The sequence below is a fragment of the Eumetopias jubatus genome, unplaced genomic scaffold (genome assembly GCF_037043125.1).
Source record: "Eumetopias jubatus isolate StellerSeaLion01/CBP00866 unplaced genomic scaffold, mEumJub1_p1.0 scaffold_11, whole genome shotgun sequence".
Classification (NCBI taxonomy): domain Eukaryota; kingdom Metazoa; phylum Chordata; class Mammalia; order Carnivora; family Otariidae; genus Eumetopias; species Eumetopias jubatus.
Genome location: NW_028274817.1, coordinates 67,392,173 through 67,411,700, shown reverse-complemented (window position 1 = coordinate 67,411,700; position 19,528 = coordinate 67,392,173). Strand labels below are relative to the sequence as shown.

Here is a 19,528-nt window from a genome sequence, read left to right as displayed (position 1 = left end):
CCCTTCCATTTCTATTTTTTGGAACAGTTTCAGGAGAATAGGTATTAATTCTTCTTGAAATATCTGATAGAATTCCCCTGGGAAGCCATCTGGCCCTGGGCTTTTGTTTCTTGGGAGATTTTTGATGACTGTTTCAATTTCCTTAGTGGTTATAGGTCTGTTCAGGTTTTCTATTTCTTCCTGGTTCAATTTTGGTAGTTGATACATCTCTAGGAATGCACCCATTTCTTCCAGGTTATCTAATTTGCTGGCATATAGTTGCTCATAATATGTTCTTATAATTGTTTGTATTTCTTTGGTGTTGGTTGTGATCTCTCCTCTTTCATTCATGATTTTGTTGATTTGGGTCATTTCTCTTTTCTTTTTGATCAGTCTGGCCAGGGGTTTATCAGTCTTGTTAATTCTTTCAAAGAACCAGCTCCTAGTTTCGTTGATCTGTTCTACTGTTCTTTTGGTTTCTATTTCATTGATTTCTGCTCTGATCTTTATGATTTCTCTTCTCCTGCTGGGTTTAGGCTTTATTTGCTGTTCTTTCTCCAGCTCCTTTAGGTGTAGGGTTAGGTTGTGTATTTGAGACCTTTCTTGTTTCTTGAGAAAGGCTTGTATTGCTATATACTTTCCTCTCAGGACTGCCTTTGCTGTATCCCAAAGATTTTGAACAGTTGTGTTTTCATTTTCATTGGTTTCCATGAATTTTTTTAATTCTTCTTTAATTTCTTGGTTGACCCATTCATTCTTTAGTAGGATGCTCTTTAGCCTCCATGTATTTGAGTTCTTTCCGACTTTCCTCTTGTGGTTGAGTTCTAGTTTCAAAGCATTGTGGTCTGAAAATATGCAGGGAATGATCCCAATCTTTTGGTACCGATTCAGACCTGATTTGTGACCTAGGATGTGATCAATTCTGGAGAATGTTCCATGGGCACTAGAGAAGAATGTGTATTCCGTTGCTTTGGGATGGAATGTTCTGAATATGTCTGTGAAGTCCATTTGGTCCAGTGTGTCATTTAAAGTCTTTATTTCCTTGTTGATCTTTTGCTTAGATGATCTGTCCATTTCAGTCAGGGGGGTGTTAAAGTCCCCCACTATTATTGTATTGTTGTCAATGTGTTTCTTCGCTTTTGTTATTAATTGCCTTATATAATTGGCTGCTCCCATGTTCGGGGCATAGATATTTACAATTGTTAGATCTTCTTGTTGGATAGACCCTTTAAGTAGGATATAGTGTCCTTCCTCATCTCTTATTACAGTCTTTGTTTAAAAATCTAGTTTGTCTGATATAAGGATTGCCACCCCAGCTTTCTTTTGGTGTCCATTAGCATGGTAAATGGTTTTCCACCCCCTCACTTTCAATCTGGGGGTGTCTTTGGGTCTAAAATGAGTCTCTTGCAGACAGCATATTGATGGGTCTTGTTTTTTAATCCAATCTGATAACCTGTGTCTTTTGATTGGGGCATTGAGCCCATTTACATTAAGGGTAACTATTGAAAGGTATGAATTTAGTGCCATTGTATTTCCTGTAAGGTGACTGTTAACTGTCTGTTGTCTGTGTTCGTTTCTGCTCTTTGCTGCTTTTAGGTTCTCTCTTTGCTTAGAGGACCCCTCTCAATATTTCTTGGAGGGCTGGTTTCGTGTTTGCAAATTCCTTTAGTTTTTGTTTGTTCTGGAAGCTTTTTATCTCTCCTTCTATTTTCAGTGATAGCCTAGCTGGATATAGTATTCTTGGCTGCATATTTTTCTCGTTTAGTGCTCTGAAGATATCTTGCCAGTCCTTTCTGGCCTGCCAGGTCTCTGTGGATAGGTCTGTTGCCAATCTAATGTTTCTACCATTGTAGGTTACATATCTCTTCTCCCGAGCTGCTTTCAGGATTTTCTCTTTGTCTCTGAGACTCGTAAGTTTTACTACTAGATGTCGGGGTGTTGACCTATTATTATTGATTTTGAGAGGGGTTCTCTGTGCCTCCTGGATTTTGATGCCTGTTTCCTTCCTCACATTAGGGAAGTTCTCTGCTATTATTTGCTCCAATATACCTTCTGCCCCCCTCTCTCTCTCTTCTTCTTCTGGGATCCCAATTATTCTAATGTTGTTTCGTCTTATCGTATCACTTATTTCTCGAATTCTGCCCTCGTGTTCCTGTAGTTGTTTCTCTTTTTCTCAGCCTCTTTATTTTCCATCATTTGGTCTTCTATATCGCTGATTCTCTCTTCTGCCTCATTTATCCTAGCATTTAGTGCCCCCATTTTTGATTGCACCTCATCAATAGCCTTTTTGATTTCGATTTGGTTAGATTTTAGTTCTTTTATTTCTCCAGAAAGGGTTTCTCTAATAACTTCCACGCTTTTTTCAAGCCCAGCTAGTATCTTTAAAGTCATGATTCTGAACTCTAGGTCGGACATCGTACTAATGTCCGTATTGAGTAGGTCCCTGGCTGACGGTACTACCTCTTGTTCTTTTTGCTGAGGTGATTTCTTTCGTCTTGTCATTTTGTCCAGAGGAGAATAGATGAATGAGAAGACAAAATGCTAACAGGTTTACAACGTCTCCAGGAAATATACTGTATACAAATCAGAAAAGACCTGAAACCAGGGGAAAAGAAAGGGAAAGAAAGAAAAAAGAAAGAGAAAAAGAAGAAAAAAAAAAAAAGAAAAAAAGATAAAAACAAAAACAAAACAATACAAAAAAAGCAGAATATGATCAAATATGATCAGGCTAGTGCATAGATCAGTGCCACACACTAGATTTTGGGCGTATTTTGGTCTGTTAGAAAAAAGTGCCTCCTAAAATTTTAAAGGAAGAAAGACATATATGTACAAAATAAGGGTTGATACAATGAAGGGATGGAAGATGACTCTAAAGATGAACGTTATAAAAGATTTTATAAAAGGACTTGGTAAGATAAGTTGTTTGAAAAAGGAAAGAAGATTTAAGAAAAAAAAGAAAAAAAAAAGGAAAAAGGGAGAGAATGTGATCAGGCAGGAGACTAGAACAAAGCCATACACTAGTGATTTAGGGTATATTTTGATCTGTTAGAAGAAACTGTACCTCAAAATTTTAAAGAGAGAACAACTTATATATATATGCCAAAAATAAGGGTAACTACTATGAAGGGATAAAATATGACTCTAAAAATGAAAAATAAAAAATGTTTTTTTTTCTTTTTAAAAAAAGGGATTGATAAGATGTTGGTTGAAAAGGGGAAAAAGAAAAATAAAAAAAAAACAGTCAAGAAAAATTAACTTTGATGAAATAATGAATCATGGTAAAAAAAAAAAAAAAAGCCATGAATCTATGTGCAGTATTCCCCTAGCGCTGGAGTTCTCCCATTCTCCTTGATCGATCAACTTGGTCTTGGCTTGCTGGCTGTTTGTGCTGATCTTCTGGGGGAGGGGCCTGTTGCTGTGGTTTCCAAATGTCTTTGCCGGAGGTGGAATTGCCCTGCCCTTGTCGGTCCGGGCTAAGGAAGCTGCTCCGGTTTGCTCTCAGGAGCTTTTGTTCCCTGCAAGCTCTCGGTACAGCTTTGGAGGACCAGGGCAGAAATGGTGGCCTCCCAATCTCCGCCCGGAGGAGCTGAGAACTTGGGGCCCCGCTCCTCAGTGTGCCCCCAGAGAAAAGCAGTCACTTCCGTGTCCCCGGTCTCCGGCCACACTCCGTGCTCACCCGGCCTGTGACCGAGCGTTGCTATCTCTGGCACCCGACCCCGCACGGAGTCTCCAAACCCAGCAGATCCCTGCAGTGCGTTCCCGCACCGCTCCTCCCCGGGAAGGAAGGGGAGTCTCCCCGGATCTGCTGCTTGTTGGGTCCCTGCTGGGGGAGCCGTGCCCCGACTGGGCCGCGGATCACAGTTTATGGCAACCCCGAGCTGAGAGCCCACGACTCTGCTCCGTCTCTGCAGCCGGCCTCCCCGCTCTGATATCTGGGAGCTCTGGCGCACTCAGGCACCCCCGGTCTCTCTGTGACCCCAAGGGTCCTGAGACCACACTGTCCCGGGAGGATTCCACCCCCCGCTTAGCCACTGCAGCGACGTCCCTCCGCCGAGCCAACTTCTAAAAGGTCCGATTTTGTGCTCCGCGGCTTTATCACTTGCCAGAAGCGGCCGGCGGAGGCCCCTCCCCCGCCGTCTATCCTCCCGAATATCGCCTCGGATTCACTTCTCCGCACGTCCTACCTTCCAGTAAGTGGTCGCTTCTCTGTTCAGAGAGTTGTTGCTACTCTCCTGTTCGATCTCCTGTTGAGTTCGTAGGTGTTCAGAATGGTTTGATCCCTATTCAGCTGAATTCCTGAGACCAGACGAAATCTAGGTCTCCTACTCCTCCGCCATCTTGCTCCGCCCCGCCTTAATATTCTTAATATGAAAATACTACCCAAGATGATCTACAGATTCAATGTAATCCATATCAAAATTTCAATGACTTTCTTTGTAGAAATAGAAAAACCTATCCTAAAATTCATATAAAACTCAGGAGACCCATGTTAGTGCAAACAATCTTGAAAGAAATGAATAAATTTGGAGGACTTAGAATTCTGAACTTCAAAACTTACTACAAAACTACAGTACGTAAAACAGTATGGTATAGGTATTATGGACAGACATATAGAGCAATGGGATAGGATAAAATCCCAGAAATAAACCTGCACATATATGATTAATTCCTTTTTGACAAAGTTGCCAAGATTCAATGGGGGAAAGACAGTTTTTTCACAAATGTGCTTGAAAAACTGGATATCCACATGTAAAAGAATAAAATTAGATCTTTAACTTACACCATATATGCAAATTAACTCAATGCATCAAAGACCTAAAATTATAAGGTAAAACTATAAAACTCTTAGAAGAAAACCCTGAAGAAAATTCTAATAACATTGGATCTGGTGATTTCATGGATGTGATACCAAATACACAAGAAACAAATGAAAGAATAAATTGGATTTCATGAAAATTAAGAAATTTTGTGCATCAAAGGATGCTATAAAGAAACCAGAAAAAAACCTTTAAGCCATATATCTGATAAGAGATTAGTATCTAGGGTAAATAGAGAACACCTAAAACTCAACAACAAAAAGACAAAGAACCCAATTCAAAATTGGGCAAATGACTTAGACATTTTTCCAAAGAGGATATACAAATTGCCAATAAGCTCATGAGAAGAGGCTTAACATTATATGTCACTAGGGAAATGTAAGTAAAAACCACAGTGAGATGCTATTTCACACCTACAAAGATGTCTATAGTTAAAAAAAGAACAAGTGTTGGCGAGGATATGGAGAATTTGTAACCCTTGTGCATTCATTGCTGGTGGAAATATAAAAAGGTACAGCTGCCATGGAAAACAGTTCGGCAATTTCTCAATAGGTTCAACGTTGAACTACCATATGACATAGCAATTCCACTCCTAGGCATATATCCAAAAGAATTCAAAACACGGACTCAAACAGATATTTGTACAGTGTTCATTACAGCTGTATTCACAATAGCCAAAAGATGGAACCAACCCAGTGCCAACCAACAGAGGAAAAGAATATTATTTGGTCATAAAAAGGAATGAAATTTTGATATGTGATATAACATGGGTGAACCTTGAAAACATTATGCTTAGTGAAATAAGCCAGACACAGATGACAAATACGGTGTCCTTTCAATTTTATGACATACCTAGAATAGGCAAATTCCAAGACTGATAGTAGAATAGAGGTTACCAGAGACTGGAATTGGGGGAAGGGCAAGTCTTTGTTTACTTGGTACAGAGAGTTTTTGTTGGGATGATGAAAAAGTTTTGGGTATTGATTTAGTGGTGATGCTTACAGAACATTGTGGAGTGTATTTAATGCCACTGAATTTTACACTTACAAATGGTTAAAATGATTAAAAAATACATATATTTTACCACAATGAAAAAATGAAGGAGAAATTAAGGCATACTCAGATCTATAAAAACCGAGAGTTTGTCACTACCAGACCTGCCCTTCAACAAATGCTAAAAGGAGTCCTTTAGGCTGATATGAAAGGATACTAGATGATAACTCAACTCCACATAAAGAAATGAAGAACAGCAGGGAAGATAACTAAATAGGTAAATGTAAAAGCCCAAAATTTTGGGCTTATAGCACCTTTTCCCTTATACATGTACATGTATGACATATACATACATCATACGTGATGATTTATAGCAGCATTATTCATAATAGCCAAAAAAGAAAACAACCCAAATGTCCATCAACTCTTGAGTGGATAAATAAAATGTGGTATAACCATACAGTAGAATATTATTCAGCAATTAAAAAAATGAAGTACTGAGACATGCTGCAACATGGATAAACCTTGAAAACATTACACTGAGTGAAAGAAGCCAGATACAAAAGGCCACCTGTGGTATGAAATAATCAGAATAGACAAACACATAGAGATACAAAGTGGATTAATTAATTGCCAGCATATGAGAGGAAAGATGATTGTGGACTGCTAGTAGGTATGGTTCTTTCTTTTGGGGGTTGTCCATTGAAGTATTCTGGAGTTAGATAGTGGTGATGGTTGCAAAACTAGTGAATATACCACAAACCACTGAATTATTTAAAATGGTGAATTTTTTGTCATGTAGTTTATTTGGATTAAAAAACCCTATAGGTGTTTCTATGGCCACAAGTTATTTACAACCCTCCCACATGCAAAATACACTCACCTCCTACAAAGGCCCACAAAAGCCTCCTCTCATTACATCTCATTACACCATTAGCTCAAAGTCCATGATTTCATCATCTAAATCAGATTCGTGTGCAGATGAAGTTTCTCAGGTGTACTTTCTTAAGTAAATCACCTCAAGTATGGTTCCCCTGAATCTGAAGTTGTGTGCATTTCCTTCATTCAACATACAGGGTGAGACTATGAAAAGGAAACCCCAATAGACATTCCTATTCAAATAGGGAGAAAATGTGAGGCACGGAGGAATACATAGAAATTCTGAAATGTAAGCAGGAAAATTTTAGAAGTTTCTTTATTAGGACTCAGTCCCATTCCTGCCCAAGAATAACTTTCCATGGGGGTGCCTGGGTGACTCAGTTGTTAGGCGTCTGCCTTCGGCTCAGGTCATGATCTCAGGGTCCTGGGATTGAGCCCCACATCAGGCTCCCTGCTCTGCTTTTCCCTCTCCCACTCCCTCTGCTTATGTTCCCTCTCTCACTGTGTCTCTCTCTGTCAAATATATAAATAAATAATCTTTTTTTTTTCCCAAAAAGTAATTTTCCATGGTTCTTGGTTCTCCCTCAGGGTTCTTTGTTCCACCCTCTATGTCATCTTTCCTTATATGATAGGTAACCTGTACTTTCAACTGTGTAGCTTTTGCAGTTTGCTCACTGCAAGTAGGTTTTGAGGGTTCAAAGTCCTTTTTCTCTTTTTTTTTGTGGTATTTCTATCCTTATCATTAAAAGTTGGTGATGTGTCTGGAAATACAATTATTTCAAAATAATTTTTGGTCTCCTGTGAATAAACACCACACCCCGAAATCACTTCCATTAAGCCCTTCTTCACCTTGGTCTTCTTTTGGGAGGTTTGTATAATAAAGTCTTTACATTTCTTTTTTTTTTAATTTTTTACATTTTTTTAAATTTTTAAAAATTTAATTTAATTTTATTATGTTATGTTAGTCACCATACAATACATCATTAGTTTTCAAAGGTACAGGTCTTTTACCTCTTTGGTTAGGTTTGTTCCTAGGTATCTTATTATTTTGGGTGCAGTTGTAAATGGGATTGATAATCCTTGATTTCTCTTTCTGTTGCTTCATTATTGGTGAATAGAAATGCAATAGATTTCTGTGCATTGATTTTGTATCCTGCGACTTTGCTGAATTTGTTCTGTTCTAGCAGTTTTTTGGTTGAGTCTTTCAGGTTTTCTATGTATAGTATCATGTCATCTGCAAATAGTGAAAGTTTTCCTTCTTCCTTGCCTATTTGGATGCCTTCTGTTTCTTTGTGTTGTCTGATTGCTGGGGCTAGTACAATGTTGAATAAAAGTGGTGAGGGTGGACATCCCCATCTTGTTCCTGCCTACAGAGGAAAAGGTCTCAATTTTTCCCCATTGAGAATGATATTAGCTGTGGGTTTTTCATATATGGCCATTTTGTTGAGGTTTATTCCCTCTAAAACCTACTTTGTTGAGACTTTTTATCATGAATGAATGTACTTTTTCTGCACCTATTTTTTTTTTATCATGAATGAATGGATATTGTACCTTTTTCTGCACCTATTGAAATGATCATATGGTTCTTATTCTCTCTTCTTTTTGTGATGTATCACGTTGATTGAATTGTGAATATTGAACCACCCTTGCATTCCAGGAATAAATCCCACTTGATTGGGTGAATTTTTAAAAAAATGTATTGTTCCATTTCGTTTTCTAGTATTTTACTGAGAATTTTTGCATCCATGTAGAGGGATATTGGCCTGTAGTTTTCTCTCTCTCTCTCTCTTTTGTGGTGTCTCTTACCTGGTTTTGGTATCAGGGTAATGCTGGCCTTATAGAATGAATTTGGAAGCTTTCCTTCTTTTTCTAGTTTTTGGAATAGTTTGAGAAGAATAGGTATTAACTCTTCTTTAAATGTTTGGTAGAATTTGCCTGTAAAGCCATCTGGTCATGGACTTTTGTTTGTCCAGAGTTTTTAGATTATTGATTTAATTTCTTTGCTGGTTATCAGTCTATTCAGATTTTCTATTTCTTCCTGCTTCAGTTTTGGTAGTTTATATGTTTCTAGGAATTTATCCATTTCTTCTAGGTTTCCAATTTGTTGGTATATAGTTTTTCATAATATTCTCTCTTTCCTTTATTTCTTTAGGCATAGTTTCCTTTAGTTCTTTGAAGTGAATTTCTTTGAACTAATGGTTACTTTTAAGTCTTTGTCTCTTAAATATGTCATCTGCTTTCTTTCACAGGCAGTTTTTCTTACCTACTTCTCTCTCCCCCCTCTCCGCCCCCCCCCCCCCCCGGTTTATGAGTTAGATGTTCTTATTTCCTTGAGTATCTCATTTTTTTAAAAAAAGACACATTCATTCAGCATCATGATCAGACTATTACATTTAGCAATCAATAGCATGGGTGCAAAAAAAAATCTACATTAAAACCCTTTGTTGGAATGCTTTACACTTTCCACAGAACAGAAACTAAAATAACCTGTTATACAATTAGTCACAAATACAGTCCTCGAGTTTTTTGCCCATACACATGAGTATCGTCTAAAACATGTCTTCTTTGTAGCAGCTAGGCCCTGCCACCACTGTGCTTGGCTGAGTTCACAAATCTCTTGTAACCTGTAGCTTCCCTGACACTTCTCTGGCTCTCCTCTCCTGCTAAGCTTTGTTTCCTGGCAGTAATTAAAACCTTCTGCCACTGCCATAGCTACTGCTGCTGCTGGAACCACCATAGCCACCTTGGTTTTGTGGTTTGGCCAAGTATTGGCCTCCACCACCATAGGGGCCAGAGCTTCTGCCTCCAAAATTTCCTCCTTTCATGGGTCCAAAATTTGAGGATTGATTGTTGTAATTGCCAAAATCATTATAGCTTCTGCCACCTCCAAAGTTGCTTCCGTCATTACCAAATCCGTTATAGCCATCCCCACGGCCACCATATCCACCACCACCTCGACTGCCACCAAAGCCACCTCGACCACTGAAGTTCCCTCCACGACCAAAGTTGTCATTCCCACCAAAACCACCTCCACGACCACCACCAAAGCTTCCAGAACCACTTTGATCTCTTTGGCTAGATGAAGCACTAGCCATCTCTTGCTTAGATAGGGCTTTCCTTACTTCACAGTTGTGGCCATTCACAGTATGGTATTTTTGAATGACAATCTTGTCTACAGAGTCATGGTCATCAAATGTTACAAAAGCAAAATCTCTCTTTTTGCCACTGCCTCAGTCAGTCATGATCTCGATCACTTCAATTTTCCCATACTGTCCAAAATAATCTAGATGATATTCATCAGTGTCTTCTTTAATGTCACCAACCAATGTCACCAAAAAGATTTTTATCTTTTTCACAGTTAAGTGGGCACCAGGTCCTTGAGAATCTTCTCTTGAGACAGCTCTCTTTGGTTCCACAACTCCTTCCATCCACCTTGTGTGGCCTTGTATTCATGGCTGCATCCACCTCCTCCACAGTAGCATACGTGACAAACCCAAAGCCTCTGGAGCGCTTGGTGTTTGCATCTCTCATTACCACACAGTCTGTAAGCGTTCCCCATTGCTCAAAATGGCTCCTCAGACTCTCATCGGTTATTTCAAAGCTCAAACCTCTGATGAAGAGCTTCTGCAGCTGTTCAGGCTCTTTGGGAGACTCTGACTTAGACATGACAGTGGTGGGAGGGGAGACTTTAACGATGCTTACTCGGCGGCATCCACGGGTAGAAAGCGAATATCTCCTTATTTTTTGTGAAAACTAGACATCTTAGGTAATATGTTGAATACTGGATCCTAACTTCTAACCCTCTCCAAGACTCATTTTTATTCTTGTTTACTTGGTTGTTGTTGTTTTATGGCTCAGCTGTTTTAGTGAAGTCTATTTCTTTGTGGTGTGAAGCACTTGTATTGTTCTTCACAGGGTGAAGACTTGAGCATGTGCGTAGTCATCTTGGGATCACAGAGAGTGTAGCAGTGCTTTTTGACTCTTTTTCTGACCTCTCTTCTCAGCTGTCTGCTTTATTATACTTCACCTATTAGGCTCCACTAATTACCAACTGACTGTTATGTTTTCAACAGTGCTCTGAAGCATAAATTGCTTAGCAGTCTGATTTAATTAAATTCACATAGGTATAGTTTGAAGCCAATCTTTGTAGTTTATTCCACTCTCAGGAAATAAGAAAAGTGAGCTCCAAGCTATACCCAAGGCAAAAGTTCTTTTTAGCTGTATCTTTCCCTGGTTTCTCCGGCAAAGTAGCCAGCTTATGGTATAACGTCTTGCTCTTAAAGGGGAGAAACTAATTTTTTAAAAAAGATTTTATTTATTTGTTTGTCAGAAAGAGAGTGAGAAAGCGAGAGAGCACAAGCAGGAGGAGTGGCAGGCAGAGGTAGAAGCAGACTCTCCACTAAGCAGGGAGCCCAACTTGGGACTCGATCCCAGGATCCTGGGATCATGACCTGAGAAGGCAGACGCTTAACCAACTGAGCCACCCAGGCATCCCAAAACTAATTGTTTCAAGAGTGCCTCTTAGATTTGAACTTCCTACATTCTCAAATAGTCATTTGCCTTGGGTATAGCTTGGAGCTCACTTTTCTTATGGACTGTCTCTGCCCCTGGAAAACCCTCTGAAAAACTACTATGGGTACTGGGTGAAGTGGTAGTCTCTTGGCTTTTTCTCTCCCTGCATGGACCCTCTGCCCCATGAAAAAGCTGGAGCAAGGATGAGAAGTTAGGGTTCCAGGGTTCTAGTCCTGCCATACCTGGAGTAAAATCTCCATCCTATCAATAGGAACTGGTTGAAGGAAAAGAGCCCTCAGACCCTTGGCTGTACTCACCAGGAATTTGATCTTTACAACTTGGAATTGGAGGGCAGAAGAAATTCTGGCAGCCAGGTGAGATATGGTAAACCTTGACTGGGAGCTATACACAGACCTTATATGCTCCACAAAAATTTACCTAAAATGCATCATAGACCTATATGTAAAATGCAAAACTATAAAAATTCTATAAGATAGAAGAAAATCTATATAACCTTGGTTTGACAGTGGCTTTTTAAGATACAATGCCAAAGGCATAATCCATCAAAGAAAGAAGAGATAAAGTGGACTTTTTTAAAATTAAAAATTTCTGCCCTACAAAAGGCACTGTCAAGAGAATGAGCAGATAAGCCACAGACTGGGAGAAAATATCTTCAAAAGATATACCAGATAAAGGACTGTTATCCAAAATGTACGAAGAACTCTTAAATCTCAACAGTAAGAAAATGAACCTGATTTTAAAATGGGAAAAAATCTGAACAGACATCTTACCATAGAAAATATACATATGGAAAATAAGTGTATGAGAAAATGCTCACCATCATGTCATTAGGGAATTGCAAATTAAAACAACAGTGAGATATCATTACATATCATTCTATGGCTAAAATCCTAAATACCGGCAATACCAGATATTGTCAAGGATTTGGAGCAAGAGGAACTCATTCTGGGGGGAATGTAAAATGGTAGAGTCACTTTGGAAGAAGGTTTGGCAGTTTCTCATAAAGCTAAACATAGACTTAACCATGTCATACAGCAATTGCCCTTCTAGGTATTTATCCAAATGAATGAAAACTTATGCTTACACACAAAAATGTACACATGAATATTTATACTAGCTTTATTAATAGTGGCCCCAAATTGAAAGCAACCAAGATGTCCCATAATAGGTGAATGGTTAAACTGGGATTCATCCATAAAATGGAATGTTATCTAGGGATAAAAAGAAATGAGATATTAAGCCCTGAAGAGACATGGAGGACATTTAAATTTATATTAAGTGAAAGAAGCCAGTCTGTTAGTTTATGAATTAGGATATAGTTTATCATGGTGAACATTCCATGTGAATTCTACTTTTAATGGGTATAGTGTTCTACAAATGTCAGTTATTATAAGTTGATTCTAGTGTTGTTTAGATTTATTCTTATTAACTTTCTAGCTAATTCTTCTGTTAATTCTTCAAAGTATTGAAATCTCCAAATACAATTGTGGATTTGTCTGTGTCTCCTTGCAGTCTGTCAGTTTTTGCTTCAGGTATTGTTATGTTTTCTTGGTAAATTGCCCTCCTTATCACTGTGTAATGCCCCCTCTTTATCCTGAGAATATTCTCCTTCTGAAATCTACTTTTTGATTTAATATAGCCATTCCAACTTTCCTTTGAATAGTGTTTGCATAATATAACTTACCCATACATTTTTATTTAAATTGTGTTTCTGATAGAAAGCGTATAGTTTGGTATTGAGGAAGATTTGAATAACTACTTAAATTATCTTAATGTTTTATGTGACTATACAAGCTATTTTTTATTGTCAGTTTTGTCATTACATTTTTGTAAGAATTTATTTCCTCTAAATTTACAATAATACTAGCATGAATTATTAATACTGTTCCCTAATCTTTGTGTTTTTATGTTCCCTCTTTTTTCATATTATTACTATGTACCTTATATTAATGAATCAGCCAAACATTTGTCTATTTTATTATTTTTTAAAATAATTTATTTGAGAGAGTGAGTGAGAGCAGGAGAGAGGGAGAGAATCTCAGGCAGACTCTGCACTGAGCACAGAACCCAACACGGGGCTTGATCTCATGACCCTGAGATCATGACCAGAGCCAAAACCAAGAGTCAGATGCTTAACCGACTGAGCCACCAGATACCCCTTATTAGTTTTGTAAAAGAAACAATTGTGGGGTTTTATTTTACTTATTTTTCCAATGTTAGGTTTTATTGATCTTCTTTAACGTGTCTTTGTTTTCTATTTCATGAACTGATGCTTTTACCTTTAATACCTCCTTTTCCCTTTTCCTGTTGTTCTTACTATATTCTTAGCCTGGATACTAAGCTCATTAATTTTCACCCCCTTTTCTTTTCTAAGTATTTAAGGCTATAAATTTCCCTTGAAACATGCTTTCACCATGTCTCATAGGTTTTTAATGTATTTTCATTATCGTTAAATTTTAAGATGTCCCTCATGATTTATTTGATCCATAGAAGGAACCCTCATGTGCTGTTGATGGGAAAACAAGCTGGTGCAGCCTTTGTGGAAAACAGTATGGGTGTTCCTCAAAAAATTAAAAATAGAATTACCACATGATCCAGTAATTCCACTACTGGATATAGTTTTTAAAGATTTTATTTATTTATTTCAGAGAGAAAAAGAGTGAGCACACAGACAAGCTGGGGAGATAGGCAGAGGGAGAGGGAGAAGCCGACTCCCAACTGAACAGGGAGCCTGATGTGCTGCTCTATCCCAGGAGCCTGAGATCATGACCTGAGCTGAAGGCAGATGCTTAACTGACTGAGCCACCCAGGCACTCCCCTCCACTACTGGATATTTACCCAAAGAAAATGAAAACACTAATTCAAAAGGGTATGTGCACCCATTTATTGCATTTACAATAGCCAAGCTATGGAAGCAACCCAAGTGCCCATCCAGAGATGAATAGATAAAGAAAATGTGGCATAAATACGCAATGGAATATTGTTCAGCCATGAAGAAGAATGAAATCTTGACATTTGCAACATGGATGGAGCTAGAGTACAAATAATGCTAAGTGAAATAAGCCCATCAGAGAAAGACAAGTACCGTATTTAGAAATGTGCTTTAAATTATGAAATATGTGTAGATGTCTTATTTACCTTTATCAGTGTGGTAAGACAGCCATGAATCCTATAATGCCAATTCTTTAAATTATGAAGTAATCTTTCTGATCTAATGCAGAATCATTTCTTGTGACTATTGCAAATGTGCCTCAGATGAATTATTTCTGTAATTCTTGAAAGCAGAAGTGCATATGTTTCCATTTCCATTTGGTGAGGCTTATGGATTGGGTTGTTTAAATCTTCTGTATACTGTTGATTTGTATATGTGATTTCTCAATAATTGAAAAGGTGTTGAATTATTTCACTCACTTTGTGGATCTGCAATTTCTCCATGGACTTCTATTAATGCTTTGTATATTTTGAGGTATTTCTAAATGTATATGCAATATTACATAACATTTTCATGGAAGTAACATCCCATCAACTTTGCCATACCCTGTTGGTTAGAAGCAAGACACAGATCCTGCCCACTTTTAAGGGAAGGAGATTACACAGTGTAAGGGTCATGATAGATCTTTTAGATCTACCTTTAGAGTCATAGTTTTACAATAAATATTTGTTATGATTAAACACCTCCTGGATCATTTAAGTGGCTTAGAACACTTACACTTCAACTCCATTTATACCCATCCCAACTTACATTGTCATATATTTGACAAGGTAGACTTCATTAAATTAAACACTTTTGCTCTGAGCAAAGTATTGTTAATGGAAAGACAAGCCACAGACTCAGAAAACCCATTTCCAAATAACACACCTGGCAAAGGACTTGTATCAAGAATATATGAGGATTGCACTCACATGTGGAATTTAAGAAACAAAACAAGCAAAGGGGACAAAAATTGAGAGGGAGACAAAGCAAGAAACAGACTCAATTACAGAGAACAATCTGATGGTTACCAGAGGGGAGGGGGGTTGGGGGATGAGTGAAACAGGTGATGGGGATTAAGGAGGGCACTTGTGATGAGCACGGGGTGTTGTATGGAAGTGTTGAATCACTATATTGTACACCTGAAACTGATATAATACTGTGTTAAATGGAATTAAAAAACCTAAAGAATAGGGGTGCCTGCGTGGCACAGTAGGTTGGGCTTGAATTCAACTCTTGGTTTCGGCTTGGGTCATGATCTTGGGGGCATGGCACTGAGCCCTGCATTGGGTTCTGCACGCAGTGCGGATTCTGCTTGGGTTTCTCTCTCCCTCTCCCTCCGACTCTCTCTCCAAAATAAAGAGGTAGATCTTAAAAAAAAAAAAAAAATACATAAGGAAACCTAAACATGGAATAGTAAGGAACAACCCAAGAAAAACGGGAGGCAAAAGATAAGAAGATATTCAGATGCAGGCGCCTGGGTGGCTCAGTTGTTAAGCGCCTGCCTTCAGCTCAGGTCATGATCCCAGCGTCCTGGGATCGAGTCCCACATTGGGCTCCCTCCTTGGCGGGAAGCCTGCTCTCCCTCTCCCACTCCCGCTGCTTGTGTTCCTGCTCTCACTATCTCTCTGTCAAATAAATAAATAAAATCTTTAAAAAAAAGATATTCAGATGCCAAATAAGCATATGAAAAGATGCTGAAACTCATATGCCATTAGGGAACTGCAAGTTAAATCTACAGTGAGATAACACTATATACCTAGTAGAATGACTACAAATTTATTTTTTAATTAAATAATTTTTCTTTTTATTTTTGTTAATCACCATATATTACATCATTAGTTTTTGATGTAGTGTTCCATGATTCATTCTTTGCATATAACACCCAGTGCTCCATTCAATATGTGCCCTCTTTAATACCCATCACCTTTAAAAAATATATATTTCCAAATTCCGGGGAAGATGTGGAGCAACTGGAACTCATGTATTTGTGGTGGAAATGCAAAATGACACAGGAAGTTTGGAAAAGCCTGGTGCTCATTCCCACTCCTAGGCATTTACCCTATAGAAATGAACATTTATGTTCACACAAAACCAGTACTGAAAGTTTATAGCAGCTTTATTCATAACTGCCCAAACTGGAAACATCTCACACGCCCATCAATTAGTGAATGTATAAAATACTGTGGCACAGTCCTAAAATGAAGTACAACAATAAAAAGGGATAAACCAATGATTCTCATAACATGGATGAACCTTTTTTTTTTTTTTAAGGCTGGAGAAATCATTTTTCATTAGCTCAGAGAACCTTGTACATATATCTCTCAGAACAGGATCCCACTGAGGTGAAAGAGAAATGTCACTCTCACTGCAAAGATGATCATGACCTCACATAGTGGTCTCCTTTTTTTTTTTTTATTATGTTATGTTAATCACCATACATTACATCATTAGTTTTTGATGTAGTGTTCCATGATTCATTGTTTGTGTATAACACCCAGTGCTCCATTCAATACATGCCCTCTTTAATACCCATCACCAGGCTAACACATGCCCCCACCCCCTTCCCCTCTAGAATCCTCAGTTTGTTTCTCAGAGTCCATAGTCTCTCATGGTTCGTCTCCCCCTCCGATTCCCCCCCTTCATTTTTCCCTTCCTGCTGTCTTCTTCTTTTTTTTAAACATATAATGTATTACTTGTTTCAGAGGTACAGGTCTGTGATTCAACAGTCTTACACAATTCAGAGCACTCACCATAGCACATACCCTCCCCAATGTCTATCACCCAGCCACCCCATCCCTCCCACCCCACACCACTACAGCAACCCTCAGTTTGTTTCCTGAGATTAAGAATTCCTCATATCAGTGAGATCATATGATACATGTCTTTCTCTGATTGACTTATTTCGCTCCGCGTAATATCTTCCAGTTCCATCTATGTCGTTGCAAATGGCAAGATCTCATTCCTTTTGATGGCTGCATAATATTCCATCATATATACATACCATGTCTTCTTTATCCATTCATCTGCCGATGGACATCTTGGCTCTTTCCATAGTTTGGCTATTGTGGACATTGCTGCTATAAACATCAGGGTGCATGTACCCCTTCGGATCCCTACATTTGTATCTTTGGGGTAAATATCCAGTAGTACAATTGCTGGGTCATATGGTAGCTCTATTTTCAACTTTTTGAGGAACCTCCATACTGTTTTCCAGAGTGGCTGCACCAGCTTGCATTCTTACCAACAGTGTAGGAGGGTTCCCCTTTCTCCGCATCACCGCCAACATCTGTCATTTCCTGACTTGTTAATTTTAGCCATTCTGACTGGTGTGAGGTGGTATCTCACTGAGGTTTTGATTTGGATTTCCCTAATGCTGAGCGATGTTGAGCACTTTTTCATGTGTCTTGTTGGCCATTTGGATGCCTTCTTTGGAAAAATGTCTGTTCATGCCTTCTGCCCATTTCTTGATTGGATCATTTGTTCTTTGGGTGTTGAGTTTGATAAGTTCTTTATAGATTTTGGATACTAGCCCTTTATCTGATATGTCATTTGCAAATATCTTCTCCCATTCTATCGGTTGTCTTTTGGTTTTGTTGACTGTTTCTTTTGCTGTGCAAAAGCTTTTTATTCTGATGAAGTCCCAATAGTTCATTTTTGCCCTTGCTTCCCTTGCCTTTGGCGATGTTTCTAGGAAGAAGTTGCTGTGGCTGAGGTCGAAGAGGTTCCTGCCTGTGTTCTCCTTTAGGATTTTGATGGACTCCTGTCTCACACTGAGGTTTTTCAACCGCTGTGAGTCTATTTTTGTGTGTGGTGTAAGGAAATGGTCCAGTTTCATTCTTCTGCATGTGGCTGTCCAATTTTCCCAACACCATTTGTTGAAGAGACTGTCTTTTTGCCATTGGACATTCTTTCCTGCTTTGTCGAAGATTAGTTGACCATAGAGTTGAGGGTCCATTTCTGGGCTCTCTATTCTGTTCCATTGATCTAAGTGTCTGTTTTTGTGCCAGTACCATACTGTCTTGATGATGACAGCTTTGTAATAGAGCTTGAAGTCCGGAATTGTGATGCCGCCAGCTTTGTTTTTCTTTTTCAACATTCCTCTGGCTATTAGGGGTCTTTTCTGGTTCCATACAAATTTTAGGATTATTTGTTCCATTTCTTTGAAAAAAGTGGATGGTATTTTGGTAGGGATTGCATTAAATGTGTACATTGCTCAAGGTAGCATTGACATCTTCACAATATTTGTTCTTCCAATCCATGAGCATGGAACGTTTTTCCATTTCTTTGTGTCTTCCTCAATTTCTTTCATGAGTATTTTATAGTTTTCTGAATACAGACTCTTTGCCTCTTTGGTTAGATTTATTCCTAGGTATCTTATGGTTTGGGTGCAATTGTAAATGGGATCGACTCCTTAATTTCTCTTTCTTCTGTCTTGTTGGTGTATAGAAATGCCACTGATTTCTGTGCATTGATTTTATATCCTGCCACTTTACTGAATTCCTATAATAGTTCTAGCAGTTTTTGGATGGAGTCTTTGGGTTTTCCACATAAAGTATCATATAATCTACAAAAAGTGAGAGTTTCACTTCTAGAATTGCCGATTCGGATGCCTTCTATTTCTTTTTGTTGTCTGATTGCTGAGGCTAGGACTTCTAGTACTATGTTGAATAGCAGTGGTGATGGTGGACATCCCTGCCATGATCCTGACCTTAGGGGACAAGCTTTTAGTTTTTCCCCATTGAAAATGATATTTGCTGTGGGTTTTTCATAGATGGCTTTTATGATATTGAGGTATGTACCCTTTATCCTTACACTGTGAAGAGTTTTAATCAAGAAAGGATGCTGTACTTTGTCAAATGCTTTTTCTGCATCTATTGAGAGGATCATATGATTCTTGTTCTTTCTTTTATTAATGTATTGTATCACATTGATTGATTTGTGGATGTTGAACCAAACTTGCAGCCCAGGAATAAATCCCATGTTGTCGTGGTGAGTAATCCTTTTAATGTACTGTTGGAGCCTATTGGCTAGTATTTTGGTGAGAATTTTTGCATCCATGTTCATCAAGGATATTGGTCTGTAATTCTCCTTTTTGATGGGGTCTTTGGTTTTGGGATCAAGGTAATGACGACCTCATAAAACGAGTTTGGAAGTTTTCCTTCCATTTCTATTTTTTGGAAGAGTCTCAGAAGAATAGGTATTAATTCTTCTTTAAATGTTTGGTAGAATTCCCCTGGAAAGCCATCTGGCCCTGGGCTCTTGTTTGTTGGGAGATTTTTGATGACTGCTTCAATTTCCTTAGTGGTTATAGGTCTGTTCAGCGTTTCTATTTCTTCCTGGTTCATTTTTGGTA

The 19,528-nt window shown here is 38.5% G+C and overlaps 1 long non-coding RNA gene across 12 annotated transcripts in view; it reads left to right on the top strand.

The window, feature by feature from the left end:
* LOC114203229 (uncharacterized) overlaps positions 1 to 19,528 on the top strand; it is a 136,757-nt gene that overhangs the window by 111,530 nt on the left and 5,699 nt on the right. Inside the window, exon 8 of one of the 12 annotated variants that reach the window (XR_015769452.1) lies at positions 11,452 to 11,548. The exons of the other annotated variants lie outside the window; for them this stretch is intronic. This is a non-coding gene — a long non-coding RNA (uncharacterized LOC114203229). Of the gene's footprint in view, positions 1 to 11,451; positions 11,549 to 19,528 lie in introns of those variants that run through there. 12 annotated transcript variants of the gene reach the window in all.